The sequence below is a fragment of the Petaurus breviceps genome, unplaced genomic scaffold (assembly GCF_028583685.1).
Source record: "Petaurus breviceps papuanus isolate PSGF00001 unplaced genomic scaffold, PetGlider_PUasm1.0 98, whole genome shotgun sequence".
In the NCBI taxonomy this organism is placed as follows: domain Eukaryota; kingdom Metazoa; phylum Chordata; class Mammalia; order Diprotodontia; family Petauridae; genus Petaurus; species Petaurus breviceps.
The window spans coordinates 54,794,342-54,807,900 of record NW_027187460.1 but is presented as its reverse complement, the minus strand read 5'-3'; the positions used below and the strand labels follow the sequence as shown (position 1 = coordinate 54,807,900).

Here is a 13,559-nt window from a genome sequence, read left to right as displayed (position 1 = left end):
GACAGTAATGTAATGCCAAGGAAAGGCAACTTCCCAAGGTTCAAAATACCAGCATAGGTGCTCTCCATTTTATTCAGTGAAAAATTAAGAACAGAGGGAATCAAAATATGACATCATTCAAAATACAGCATTTACCAAGTGTGATTCAATAATCTCCAAGTACTACCTGATTTAATCAAATACTACCCCACCCCAGGACATTACATTCATTTAATCACTTACAAAGTCCCTGTTCTAAATACTACTCCACCCCTAGGCTGTACCTTCATTTAGTCCATCCCAAAGCCCCTCTTCTCAAATGGAGATTAGTTTCCAATAATAAGTAAAATACATTCATTTGTTCAATCATAGAACACAAAAAGGTCAAAAGTTCCCCACTCCTGGATCACAATTGAATCTACCCCAGAGTTACAATAAGTTTAAGCACAGCACTTAATACCCAAATGGAGGTCTTTTCTTCATCTTGACAGGAGGCAAGTTCTCAACAATCTTTGTTCCTGGGGAGACAAAGCTTAGCAAGGACACAAGATACATTGCTAGACTCTTCATTAATTCATTCTCTGTCTGCAGAACAGTCCTAGGACCCCTGAAAACATTAGCAACCCCCCGTTCCAGGATTTCTGTAAACATACAACAAGAAAATCCTTTTTCAGGGCTTCTGAACCAACAGCAAGGTTGCAAAACTTCTGCAACAATAGGACTGTCTTTCACCAATGGACAAATCTGGCAAAACAACATCAAAACAGACAGACAAAGTACCAGCGCAACAGTCATGTCTCCTCAGTCCTTGGCAGCTCTGGGTGGCAGCTCTCAAAGTCATGAGCAATTCAAAGTGGCCCTCAGCAATCCTCTCAGTCTCTCTCTGCCTCCACGATGCTGCTTCCAAAAAATTCTTCTGCCTCTCTCTTATGTCTCTCCAAATTTATGTCACCAGCTCCTCCCAGTTCAGTGCTCTCTTTTCACATCAACAAGTCCATCCCACAAGTGGGATTAACAAGCTCTAGGTTTTAATACAATCAAACCAAAAACCAAGCCAATACAGGGGAATCTTTAAATTCCATTGCTATTACAGTGACCTTTGGCAAGTCACTTAACCCCAACTTCCCTCCAAAAAGCAAAAAATAAAACTAAATAAAAATGTAAAAAAAATATTTTCCCAATTTTCCACTTCATCTTAATCTTGGTTGCATTGGCTTTATTTGTACAGAAACTTTTCAATTTAATGTAATCAAAATTATCCACTTTGCATTTTATAATGCTCTTTAACTCTTGTTTCATCACAAAATCTTCCTCTCTCCATAGATCTGACAGGTAAACTATTCCTTGCTCTCCCAGATTACTTACAATATCAGCTTTTATATCTAGATTGGGCACCTATTTCAACTTTATTTTGGTATGCAGTGTTAGATATTAGTCTATGCCCAATTTCTGCTATACTATGTTGCAGTTTACACAACAGTTTTTGTCAATTAGTGGGTTCTTATCCTTCAAAATGGGGTCTTTAAGTTTATCAAACAGTAGATTACTATAGTCATTGACTGCTGAGTCTTGTGTACCCAATCTATTCCATTGTTCAACTACTCTATTCCTCAGCCAGTACCAAATAGTTTTGGCTAGACCACCTTCCCTAGCATCTCTTTTCATTAATTCCCTTGAAAATTCCCTCTGGACATTTTCTTCTTCCAAATTAATTTTGCTACTATTTTTTCTAGCTCTATAATGTAATTTTTTGGTAGATTGATTGGCATGGCACTAAATATGTAATTTAATTTAGATAAAATTGTCATTTTTATTATATTAGCTTGATCTAGCCATGAGCAACTGATGTTTTTCCAATTATTTAGATCTGACTTTATTTGTGTGAAAAGTGTTTGGTAATTGTGTTCATATAGGTCCAGGGTTTGTTTTGGCAGGTAGATTCCCAAACATTTTATAATGTCTAGAGTAACTTTAAATGGAATTTCTGTTTCTATCGCTTGCTGTTGGATTTCGTTAGGGATGTATAGGAATGCTGAGGACTTATGCTAGTTTATTTTATATCCTACAGCTTTGCCAAATTTATTTATTACCTCAAGCAGTTTTTTACTTGATCGTCTAGGATTCTCTAAATATAGTATCATATCATCTCCTTGATTCCTTCAATTTCTTTTTCTCTTATTGCTACTGCTAACATGTCTAGTACCAAGTTGAATAAGAGGGGTGATAGTAGATATCCTTGTTTCACCCTGTGATAGTAATGGCAATTAAAGATTCCCCTGTATTGGCTTGGTTTTCAAATTGATTGTGTTAAAACCCAGAGTTTGTTAATCCCACCTGTGGAATGGGCTTGTTGATGTGAAAAGAAAGTCCTGAACTGGGAGGAGCTGGTGATGTAGATTTGGAGAGACACTAGAGAGAGGCGGAAGATCTTTTTTGGAAGCAGCACCTCGTGGAGAGAGAGAGACTAAGAGAATTGCTGGTGGGCGCTTTGAATTGCCCTGGACTTTTGAGACCTGCCCCCTGAGCTGCCAAGGACTGAGGAGACATGGCTGTTTTGCTGGTACTTTGTCTGTCTGTTTTGATGTTGTTTTGCCAGATTTGTCCACTGGTGAAAGACAGTCCTTTTGTTGAAGAAGTCCTGGAACCTGGCTGTTCGCTAAGAAGCCCTGAGACTGTCCTGCAGACAGAGAGTGAATACTGTCCACTGGTGAGGGACAGTACTGTTGTTGCAGGGGTCTGGAGACTGTCCTGCAGACAGAGTGAATACTGTCCACTGGTGAAGGACAGTGCTGTTGTTGCAGGGGTCTGGGAGCCTTTCTGTTGGTTCAGAAGCCTTGAAGAAGGATTTTCTTGTTGTATGTTTACAGAAATCCTGGGAGAGGGCTTTGCTAATGTGTTCAGGGGTTCTAGGACTGTTCTACAGACAGAGGATGAATTCATGAAGGGACTGGCAATGTATCTTATGGCCTTGCTAAGCCTTGTCTCCCCAGGAACTAAGATTGCTGAGAACTTGCCTCGTGTCAAGATGAAGAAAAGAGCTCCATTTGGGTATTAAGTGCTGTGTTTAAACTTGATGTAACTCTGGGGTAGATTCAATTGTGATCCAGGGGTGGGGAACTTTTGACCTTACCTTTGGAAACTAATCTCCATTTGAGAAGAGGGGCTTTGTGGTGGACTTAATTAAGGTATAGCCTAGGGGTGGAGAAGTATTTAGAACAGGGACTTTGTAATTGATTGAATGATTGGAAGGTCCTGGGGTGGGGTAGTCCTTGGAGATTATTTAATCACATTTAGTAAATGCTGTAATTTGGAATGATGTCATGTTTCGATCTTCTCTGTTCTTGGTTTGTCACTGAATAAAATAGAGAGCACCTATGCTGGTATTTTGAACCTGGGAAGTTGCCTTTCTTTTGGCATTACATTACACACCCCTGATCTTTTTGGAAATGCTTCTAACTTATCCCCATTACATATAATACTTGCTGATGGTTTTAGATAGATGCTACTTATTATTTTAAGGAAGACTCCATTTATTCCTATACTTTCTAGTGTTTTTAATAGTAATGGGTGTTGTATTTTGTCAAAAGCTTTTTCTGCATCTATTCAGATAATCATATAGTTTCTGCTAATTTTGTTATTGATGTGACCAATTATACTGATAGTTTTCCTAATATTAAACCACCTTTGCATTCCTGGAGTAAATCCTACCTGATATAAGTGTATTATTCTCATGATAAGTTGCAGTAGTCTTTTTGCTAATATTTTATTTACAAAATTTTGCATCTATATTCATGAGGGAAATTGGTCTATAATCTTCTTTCTCTATTTTGTCTATTCCCAATTTAGGTATCAGTACCATATTTGTGTCATAAAAATAATTTGGTAGGACTCCTTCTTCTCCAATTTTCCCAAATAGTTTGTAAAGTATTGGAATAAATTGTTCTTTAAAGGTTTGGTAGAATTCACTAGTAAATCTGTCTGGCCCTGGAGATTTTTTCCTAAGGAGTTCATTGATGGTTCAATATCTTTTTCTGAGATGGGGTTATTTAAGTAGTTTACTTCCTCTTCAGTTAATCTGGGAAACATATTTGTAAATATCCATCCATTTCACAAAGATTGTCAAATTAATGTGCATACAATTTGGCAAAATAATTCCTAATTATTGTTTTAATTTCCTCTTCATTGGAGATAGATTAACCCTTTTCATTTTTGATACTTGTAATTTGGTTTTCTTCTTTTGTTTGTCACATTGACTAAAGATCTATCAATTTTATTGGTTTTTTCATAAAACCAGCTCTTAGTTTTATTTATTAATTCAATAGTTTTCTTAAATTTAATTTTATTAATCTCTCCTTTGGTTTTCATTATTTCTAATTTAGTATTTAATTGGGGATTTTCAATCTGTTCTTTTTCTAGCTTTTTCAGTTGCGTGCACAATTTATTTACCTCCATTTTCACTATTTTATTTATGTATGCATTCAGGGATATAAAACTTCCCCTAAAGAACTGTTTTTGCTGCATCTCACAAGTTTTGGTATGTTGTCTCATTATTGTCATTCTCTTGAATGAAGTTACCGATTGTTTCTATTATTTCTTGTTTGACCCACTCATTCTTTTTTTTTTTAAAGCAATCGGGGTTAAGTAACTTGCTCAAGGTTACATGGCCAGTTATTCTGGGTGTGGTCTGAGTATCTGAGCCCGGGATTCGATCTCCAGGTCATCCCGACACTGGAGCCGGTGCTCTTACTCATTGAGCTACCTGGCCGCCCCTAAGCAATCGGGGTTAAGTAACTTGCTCAAGGTTACACAACCAGGTGTTTCTGGGTGGGTGCTAAGTGTCTCAGCCCAGGATTCGATCTCCAGGTCATCCCAACACTGGAGCCGGTGCTCTTACTCATTGTGCTACCTGGCCGCCCCGACCCACTCATTCTTTAGGATTAAATAATTTAGTTTCCAATTAGTTTTTAGTCTATCCTTCCATTGCCCTTTATTACATATAATTTTTATTGCATCATGATCTGAGAAGCATGCATTTGATATTTCTGCCTTTCTGCACTGAATTGTGAGGTTTTTATGCCCTAGTACAAGGTCAATTTTTGTGTATGTGCCATGTACTACTAAGAAGAAGGCATATTCTTTTTTATCCCCTTTCAGCTTTCTCCAGAGGTCTACCATATCTATCTTCTCTAAGATTCTATTTACCTCCTTAACTTCTTTCTTGTTTATTTTGAGGTTAGATTTATCAAGTTCAGAGAGGGGAGATTGAGGTCCCCCACTAGTATAGTTTTGCTATCTATTTCTTCCTCTAACTCCCTTAACTTCTCCTCTAGGAATTTGAATGCTGTACTGCTTGGTGCATAAATGTTTAGAAATGATATTACTTCCTTTTTGATGGTGCTTTTAGCAGGATGTATTTTCCTCCCTTATCTATTTTAATTAGATCTATTTTTGCTTTTGCTTTGTCTGAGATAAAGATTACTACCCCTGCTTTTTTTTTTTCACTTTAGCTGAAGCATAATATGTTTTACTCCTGCCTTTTACCTTTACCCTGTGTGTAGTCCCTGTTTCAAATGTGTTTCTTGTAAAGAGCATATTGTAGGATTATGGTTTTTAATCCATTCTCTATCTGCCTCCATTTTATGGGGTAGTTCATCCCATTCACATTCACAGTTATGATTATGATCTGTGTCTTTCCTTCCATCCTATTCCCTCCCCTGTTTATGCTTTTATTTTTTTCCCTTCTCCCTTCCCCTCCTTAAGAGTTTTCCTTTTGATCACCACCTCCCTCATTATTCCCTCCCTATAAAGCTCCCTACCTTTTCCTACCCTTCCCCCTTACTACTTCTTCCCTCCCTTCTAGCCCCCCCCTTTTTTAGCCCTCCCCCCCCCTTACTGCCTGTAGGGTACAATATATTTTTACATGTAATGTATCATTTTATTTCTTCACTGAACCAAGATTAATGAGAATAGATCTCATGCAATGCTCCTCTCCCTCCCCTCTCTCCCTCTGTTATGTATGATAGGTTTTATGTCTCTTCTCAATAGAGTCCTATACTTAACTGATTATGTTATTCCCTCCTTACGCCAGAACCAATGAGGGTGAAACTCATTTAATATTCATGTCCCTTCCTTCTCTCCCTCTACTATAATATGTTTTTATGCCTCTTTGTGTGGCATAATTTAGCCATTTTTGCTTCGTTCTTTCCTCTTCTTCCATTGTGGTCCCATTGCCACCCTTAATAACATTTTTAATCATCATTTTGTTTAATTTATACCCACCCTCTCCATTTATCTATATCCTTTTTAAATGTTGCAATACATATAAAATTCTCAATATTAATTGTTATCAGTTTCCCATATAGGGATGTAAACAGTTTACTCTTATTAAATAACAAACAAGTTGTGTGTGTGTTTGTGTGTGTGTGTGTTTTCCCTATTTACTTTTCTATGTCTCTCTTGAGTCTTGTAATTAGACATTGAATTTTCCATTGAGCTCTGGCTTTTTCATCAGGAAGGTCTGGAAGTTTGTTACATCATTGAATGACCATCTCCTTGCCTTAAGGATTATGCTCAATTTCACTGGATAGTTGATCCTTGGTCATAACCCAAGCTCTTAGATTATCTCTCCTGGATCTATTTTCCAGGGCAGTTATTTTTCATCAAGTTATTTTACCTCTTTTTCTGATTTTTCATTCTTGATGTTTTGTTTGACTGATTCTTGGTACCTCATAGAGTCATTAGCTTCAAATTAGTTGATTCTAATTTTTAGTGAATTATTTTCCTCTGTTAGTTTTTGAAGCTCCTTTTCCATATGTTCAGATTCCATTTTTATTTTCTCCAGTTAGATTTTGAGCCTCTTTTTCCATTTCACACATATTTCTTTTTTTTAAAGGAGCTGCTTTCTTCATTGAAATGTTTTTCTATTTTTGCCATTTTGAATTTAAAAGAATTAGTCAATTTATCTTCTACCTCTCTAATTTGGTTTTTAAAGTCCTTCCTGAGCTCTTCTAATTATGCTTTCTGGGCTTGAGACCAATTCATATTCCCTGTTGAGGCTTCAGCTGTGGGTGAGGAGTCAATGCTGTCTCTTTCCTAAATTGGTTCCTCCTGCTAGCAATAATAGGATTCTAGAATCTTTGTCTTTGCAATCTATCATTTACTCATTTTAAAGGGAGGCCTTAGCCACACCCTTCTTCTAGGACTCCCAAGCTTTCACTATTTTAAAATTTTGCTGCAGGGCAATAATTTCTGTGTTTATAGGTTCAGAGAGGGGGATTGGAGCAGCCGGGGTTCACTCTGCTATCCTGGTCGCTAGAAGTTCACGTAGGTGCTTTTTGAAATTTCCAGGCTATGGGTTGATATTCTCATGAGTAGCTGCTGCCACTGCCATGGACCCTGCATTTTTCTCTTACTCAGTTATAACAGATCCCAGTCCTGCAGTGATAGGCTTGAGAATGGCCCTTGTGGTTGGTAGATCAACTTGTAGCTGTGTCATCTGCCTCTGTGTACCTGTAAGTCCCTTTCTTTAAGGAAACTTTGGTGGAGTAGTGAACTGGTCCAGCAATTCTGGAAAATAATTTGGTACTATGTCCCAAAAGGCCACTTGGTGGCTCAATGTATAGTTAGGAAGAACCAAGTTTAAATTTGACTTCAAATACTTGCTCACTCTATGAGCATAAGCAAGTTTCATTTGCCTCAGTTTCTTCAACTGTAAAATGGGGATAATAGCAATGTAGAGAGGGGGAACCTGAGGTCTTCCACTAGTAATATCTTTTTACTGTCTATTTCCTCCTGTAACTCACTTAACTTTTCCTTTAAGTATCTGGATTCTATGCCATTTAGCATATATGTGGTTAGTATTGATCTTCCTTGTCTATGGTACCTTTTAGCAATATATAGTTTCCTTGTTTATCTCATTTAGTTAGGTTTGGTTTTGGTTTTGCTTTGTCTGAGATCATGATTGCTACTCTTATTTTTTTTAAGGTCAATGGAAGCATAATCAATTCCTCTCAAGACCCTCATTTTTACTTTGTGTAGGTGTGTTTCTGTTTCAAATATTTTTCTTGGAAACAATATATTTTTGGATTTGAGTTTCTAATCCTTTCTGATATCTACTTCTGTTTTATGGGTGAGTTAATCCCATTCACTTTGACATTTGTGGTTACTAACTCTCTATTTCCCCTCATCTTATTTTTTCCCTTTTTTATCTTTCTTTTGCTCTTTTTACCCTATCTCTCCTCAAAAACCTGGTTTGCTTATGACCGCTACATCTATTAATTTGCCCTCCCTTCTATCAGCCTCTCCTATTCTCTTATTCCCTCCCCTCTTGCATAAGATAGATCTTAATTATCCATTGAGTATATGGATATAGATATTTTCCCTCTTTGACCAATTTAGATGTGTTACCCCCACCATCATCATTTTCCCCTTCATTGTAAAAGCTTTTCCTTACATGCCTCTGTTATGTAAGACAATTTTCCCATTCTTCCTCTCCCTTCCTCCTTCTCCCAGTGCACAATTCTTTCTCTCCCCCTAATATTTTTAGATCATCCCATCACAGTCAACTCACACCTCTGTCTATGTATGCTCCTTTTAATTGCCCTAATAAAGATAAAGCTCTTAAAAGTTTCATCCTGCCATATAGGAATATCAACAATTTAACCATATGATTTAATCCTTATGATTTCTTTTGCATGTTCACCTTTTCATACTTTTCTTGAGTCTTGTGTTTGAATATCAAATATTGTATTCTTCTCTGGTTTTTTCATCAGGAATGCTCCCAAGTCTTCTCATTAAATATCCTTTTGTTTTTTCCTCTGAAGGAATTATTTCCTTTGACTTATAGAATATCATATTCCAAGACCTCCACTTCTTTTAACAATAAAATTGCTAAATCTTGTGCACTCCTCCATGTGGCTCCACAATATTCTAATTGTTTCTTTTTGGGTACTTAAAACATTTTCTTCTTTAGTTAGGAGCTCTGAAATTTGGCAATAGTATTCCTGGGAGTTTTCATTTTGGGATCTCTTTCAGGAGGTGATTAGTGGATTCTTATAATTTCTATTTTGCCCTCTGGTTCTAGGGTAGCAATACAGTTTTCCTTGATAATTTCTTGAAATATCTCATCTAGACTTTTTAAAATTAGGGCTTCCAGATAGTCTAATAATTCTTAAATTACCTATCCTTGACCTATTTTCCAGATCAATGGATTTTTCCAATGGAACATTTCATATTTTCTTCTATCTTTTCATCTTTTTTATTCCTTTTTAGCTTATTTTATTAATTTATTTTTGAATAGAAATTTTTTCTGAATTGTATGTCATCAATTTTTAGCATCCCTTTTGTTTTTAATAAGTTTTTGAGTTCTAGATTTTTCTCCTTCCCTCCAAAGGAAGGGTCTACCTGATAGATTTATGGAGAAGAGAAGAATTCATGACTAAACAAGAGATAGTGTTACAAAATGTAAAATAGATAGTTTTGATTATATTAAATTATTTTTTTTTATTTTTGGAGGGAGGAGGGCAGGGCAGTTGGAGTTAAGTGACTTTGCCAAGGTCACACAGCTAGTAAGTGTTAAGTTTTTGAGGCCGGATTTGAACTCAGGTCCTCCTGACTCCAGGGCTGGTGGTCTAGTCACAGTGCCAACTCACCACCCCCAGATTGTATTAAATTAAAAAGCTTTTGCACAAACAAAACAATTTGATATAGGTTGTGTATGTGCAATTATGTAAAACATATTTCCATGTTAGTCACTGTTATAAAAGAAGAAACAGATCAAAAGGGAAAAAACCAAGAAAAATGAAGTAACTAAAAAAAGGATCCTTTGATACACATTCAGAGTCCATTAGTTATTTATGCATATGTGTTGTGGTTTAAACCCAGGGATGCCAAAAACTGTTGAAGTGGGGGCTCTGCACACCCCAAAACTGTTGCAGTTTCATGATGTGTTGTGGTGGAACCATCTCAAAGAATTCAGAGTCAGACCACCTCTAATCCAAGTATAGGCATATGAGACTGACACCTCCCATGAAGCGGGCTAAGTTCCAAGAGGAACCAGCAACTTTAGAGAAATCAAATTATAGGGTAAAGATGCAATTACACAATAGAAATTTACATAGACTAGAGGAATATCATTAATATTAAAAAGGCAGGAGGAGTTTGTTATGGGATTAGGTAAAGGAGGAGGGGACTGTTAAGGGATTAGGTAATGGGGGAGGGGTCCCATCTATGGTTCCATGGTTAAACATTCTGGTCATTCTGCCCTCCAACTGGCTAGCTATTGTCCTTCTGTCTTGGGCTACAGGGATGATATGATTGTGATTGCACACCTATTCTCATGGGAAAGGGTCTGGGGACAGTGACCAGGTAGAGGCAGTAGCTAGGTTCCCATAATGTGGAAACACCTGCTGTTTCTGTGGGAACTAAGAGTTCAGGGACACACCTGTTGTTCTAGTGAGCAGTGAGGCATATACAAAGAAGTTAAGACATTGGTGGGGGGGCTGGGTAGATACAAGGGGCCTGATGTTCACTAGGGTCAGGCCTATAATAAAGTGAAAATATTGGGGCCGGGGGCAGCTTTATTAGCATCGCATCACATGTATATTGCATTTTCCTTCATGAGTCCTTTATCATTGTCTTAGATCCTTGTTACCGAGAAAAGTCCTCCTCTCCAGTGTTTTCCTTTTGTCTACTACCTCCCTCAATATTCCCTCCCTTCTGTCAATACCCCACTTCCCCTTTACTTAATCTCCTCCACTCCTACTTCCCTGTCTGGTAAAATAGATTTGTATTTTCAACTGATTGTGTATATTACTCCCTCTTTGGGCAAATTCTAGTAAGAGTAAGTTTCAAGTGATACCCATTGCCCACCCTCCCGTCTCCCCCTCCACTGTAATAGGATTTTTGCACCTCTTCATGTGTAAAAATTTACCCTGTTCTGCCTCTCCATTCCTTCTGTACCCAGTAAGCTACTTTTTCTTGTCCCTTAGTTAATTATTTTTATGCCATTCCATCAAATTCCCCTTTTACCTTCTATGTATATCCCTTCTAGCTGTACAGTGGTACAAATTTATTTTAATTTCAGTTTCATTCTCCCATCTAAGCATATTTAGCTCTATTGAATCCCTTGTGTTTTCTTTTCTCTTTTTACCTTTTTAGGATTCTCTTGGGTCTTCACATTGGAGATCAAATTTTTCATTCAATGCTGGCTGGCCTTTTCCTTATGAACATTTGAAATCCTTCTATTTCATTGAATGACCATTTTCCCCCCTTAAATAATTATGTTTAATTTCACTGGATAAGTGCTTCTTAGTTGTAGTCCCAGCTCCTTTGCCTTTTGGAATATCATATTCCATGACCTCTGATCCTTTAATGCTATAACTGCTAAGTCCTGTGTAATGCTGATTGTGGTTCCCCAATATTTGAATTGTTTCTTTCTGGTCACTTGCAGTATCTTTTCCTTGAAGTGATAGTTCTGACATTTGACTTTAATGTTCCTTGGAATTTTTATATTGTGATCTCTTTCCTAAGGTGATGAGAATATTCTTTCAATGTCTATTTTGCCCTCAGGTTCCAGGATACCAGAGGTATTTTTCCTTGATAATTTCTTGAAAGATGCTGTCTAGAACTTCTTTTTTATAATGGCTTTCAGGTAGCCCAATAATTCTGAGATTATCTCTTCTGGGTCTATTTTTTTTTCAGGTAAGTTGTTTTTCCCATGAGGTATTTTACATTTTATTCTATTTTTTCATTCTCTTGATTTTGTTTGAGTGATTCTTGGTGTCTTATAAAGTCATTAGCTCCCACTTATTCAATTTTAACTTTTAGGGAATTGTTTTCCTCAATTAGTTTTTTACCTTCTTTTCCATTTGGTTAATTGTATTTTTATAGGAGGTGTTTTCTTCAGTGAATTTTTGTATCTCCTTTTCCATTTGTTCAATTCTATTTTTTAAGCAGTTTTCTTTTCCTAGGTTGTAGATTCTTTTTGTGTGTGTGATTCTCTTGCATTACTCTCATTTTTTCCCAAAATTTTTCTATTATCTTTCTTATTTAAATTTTTAAGCTTCTTTTAAAACTCTTCCATGAGTTCTTTCTGGGCTTGAGACCACTTCTCATTTTTCTTTGATGCTTTTCCTATGGGTGTTTTGACACTGTTGTCCTCTTCTGAGTTGGTGTCTTGATCTTCACTGTCCCCATAATAAGTTCTATGATCAGATTTTGCTGTTGTTTTTTGCTCATCTTTTTGGGGCTTTTTCCTTACTTTAAAAATTGACTTCTGACTCCACCTCACCCGGCTCTGGTTCTTGCTTCAGCAGTGTTTGGACGGAACAGATCCGGGGTCCCCCCAGCTCCCCTCGCTCTTTAGCTTCAGCCTTCTGCAGGCCCGCCAGCCTGTGGGACCCGCTGCCCCCTGCCAGCCCCTGGGACCAGCCCCTGCCTCCGGGACCAGCAGCCTTCTCCCTCCTCCGTTGGTGCCATGAACTCTAGCTCCCAGATCCGCCAAAACTTCTCCTCCGAGGCCGAGGCCGAGGCTGCTGTCAACCGCCTGGCCAACGTGTTCCTGCAGGCGTCCTACTGCTACCTGTCCCTGGGTTTCTATTTCGATCGGGAAGATGTCGCCCTGCCGAGGGTGTCGCTTTTTTCCCGTGATCTGGCAAAGGACAAACGTGAGGGCGCTGAGCGCCTTATGCGGCTCCAGAACCAGCGTGGGGGCCGTGTCCTCCTCCAGGCTGTTCAGAAACCTGCCCAAGATGAGTGGGGTCGCAGCTTGGATGCCAGGCAGGCAGCCCTGAACCTGGAGAGGGGCCTGAACGAGGCCCTCCTGAAGCTGCACGCCCTGGGCTCGAGCCAAGGCGATCCACATCTCTGCGACTTCCTGGAGAGCCACTACCTGGGCACGGAGGTGAAGCTGCTGAAGCGTCTGGGCGACCACCTGACCACGCTGCGCCACGTGCAGGCAGACCCCCAGCCCGGGTTGGGTGAGTACCTGTTTGAGAGGCTGAGTCTGAAGCAGGACTAGGGGAGCAGTCCAGGCGGCCCCAGGGCCCAACCAAGACCTCCCACAATAAAGCTAGCTGTTCTCCTTGGGAAAAAAAAAATTGACTTCTACTCCTGGTATGGAAAGGGCACTTTTTCATGCTTCTTGTGCCAAGGGCTGCAGGCCCTCCCTGAGTACCTGGATGCACTGACATTGCCCTGAGGTATACAGAGACCCTCATGTCTAATACTGTGCTGGGGGAAGAAGGAGTGTGTGGCACTGCTGGAAGCCATAAGTGTCTGAGAGCTTACCTGGTTTTGAGCTGGGGTCCCAGTTATGGTGTCTTCTGGGTGCTGAGGCTGGGGTGGGTTGTTCTTGTATTAGCCTCTGTCTGTTTGCCCAGGACTATACTGACACACATGGCAGGTCCCAGGGCTAGCAATTGACCATTCACCTGCCTGTTACTGGGTTATGTGTGGGGTCCTGGTGCTGCTGTGTGTCCATTTGCTTAAGCACCTGTAATGTCCTGATGTTGGCATCTATCTATTTGGTGGAGGCTATGCTGAAGTACATGTGGGGTCCCAGAACTGCCTATTTGTATATA

The 13,559-nt window shown here is 38.9% G+C and overlaps 1 pseudogene; it reads left to right on the top strand.

Annotated features, from left to right (window-relative positions):
- The first annotated feature begins 12,365 nt into the window (after positions 1 to 12,365).
- On the top strand, positions 12,366 to 13,060 carry LOC138155689 (ferritin light chain pseudogene; annotated as a pseudogene).
- Positions 13,061 to 13,559: the final 499 nt, after the last annotated feature.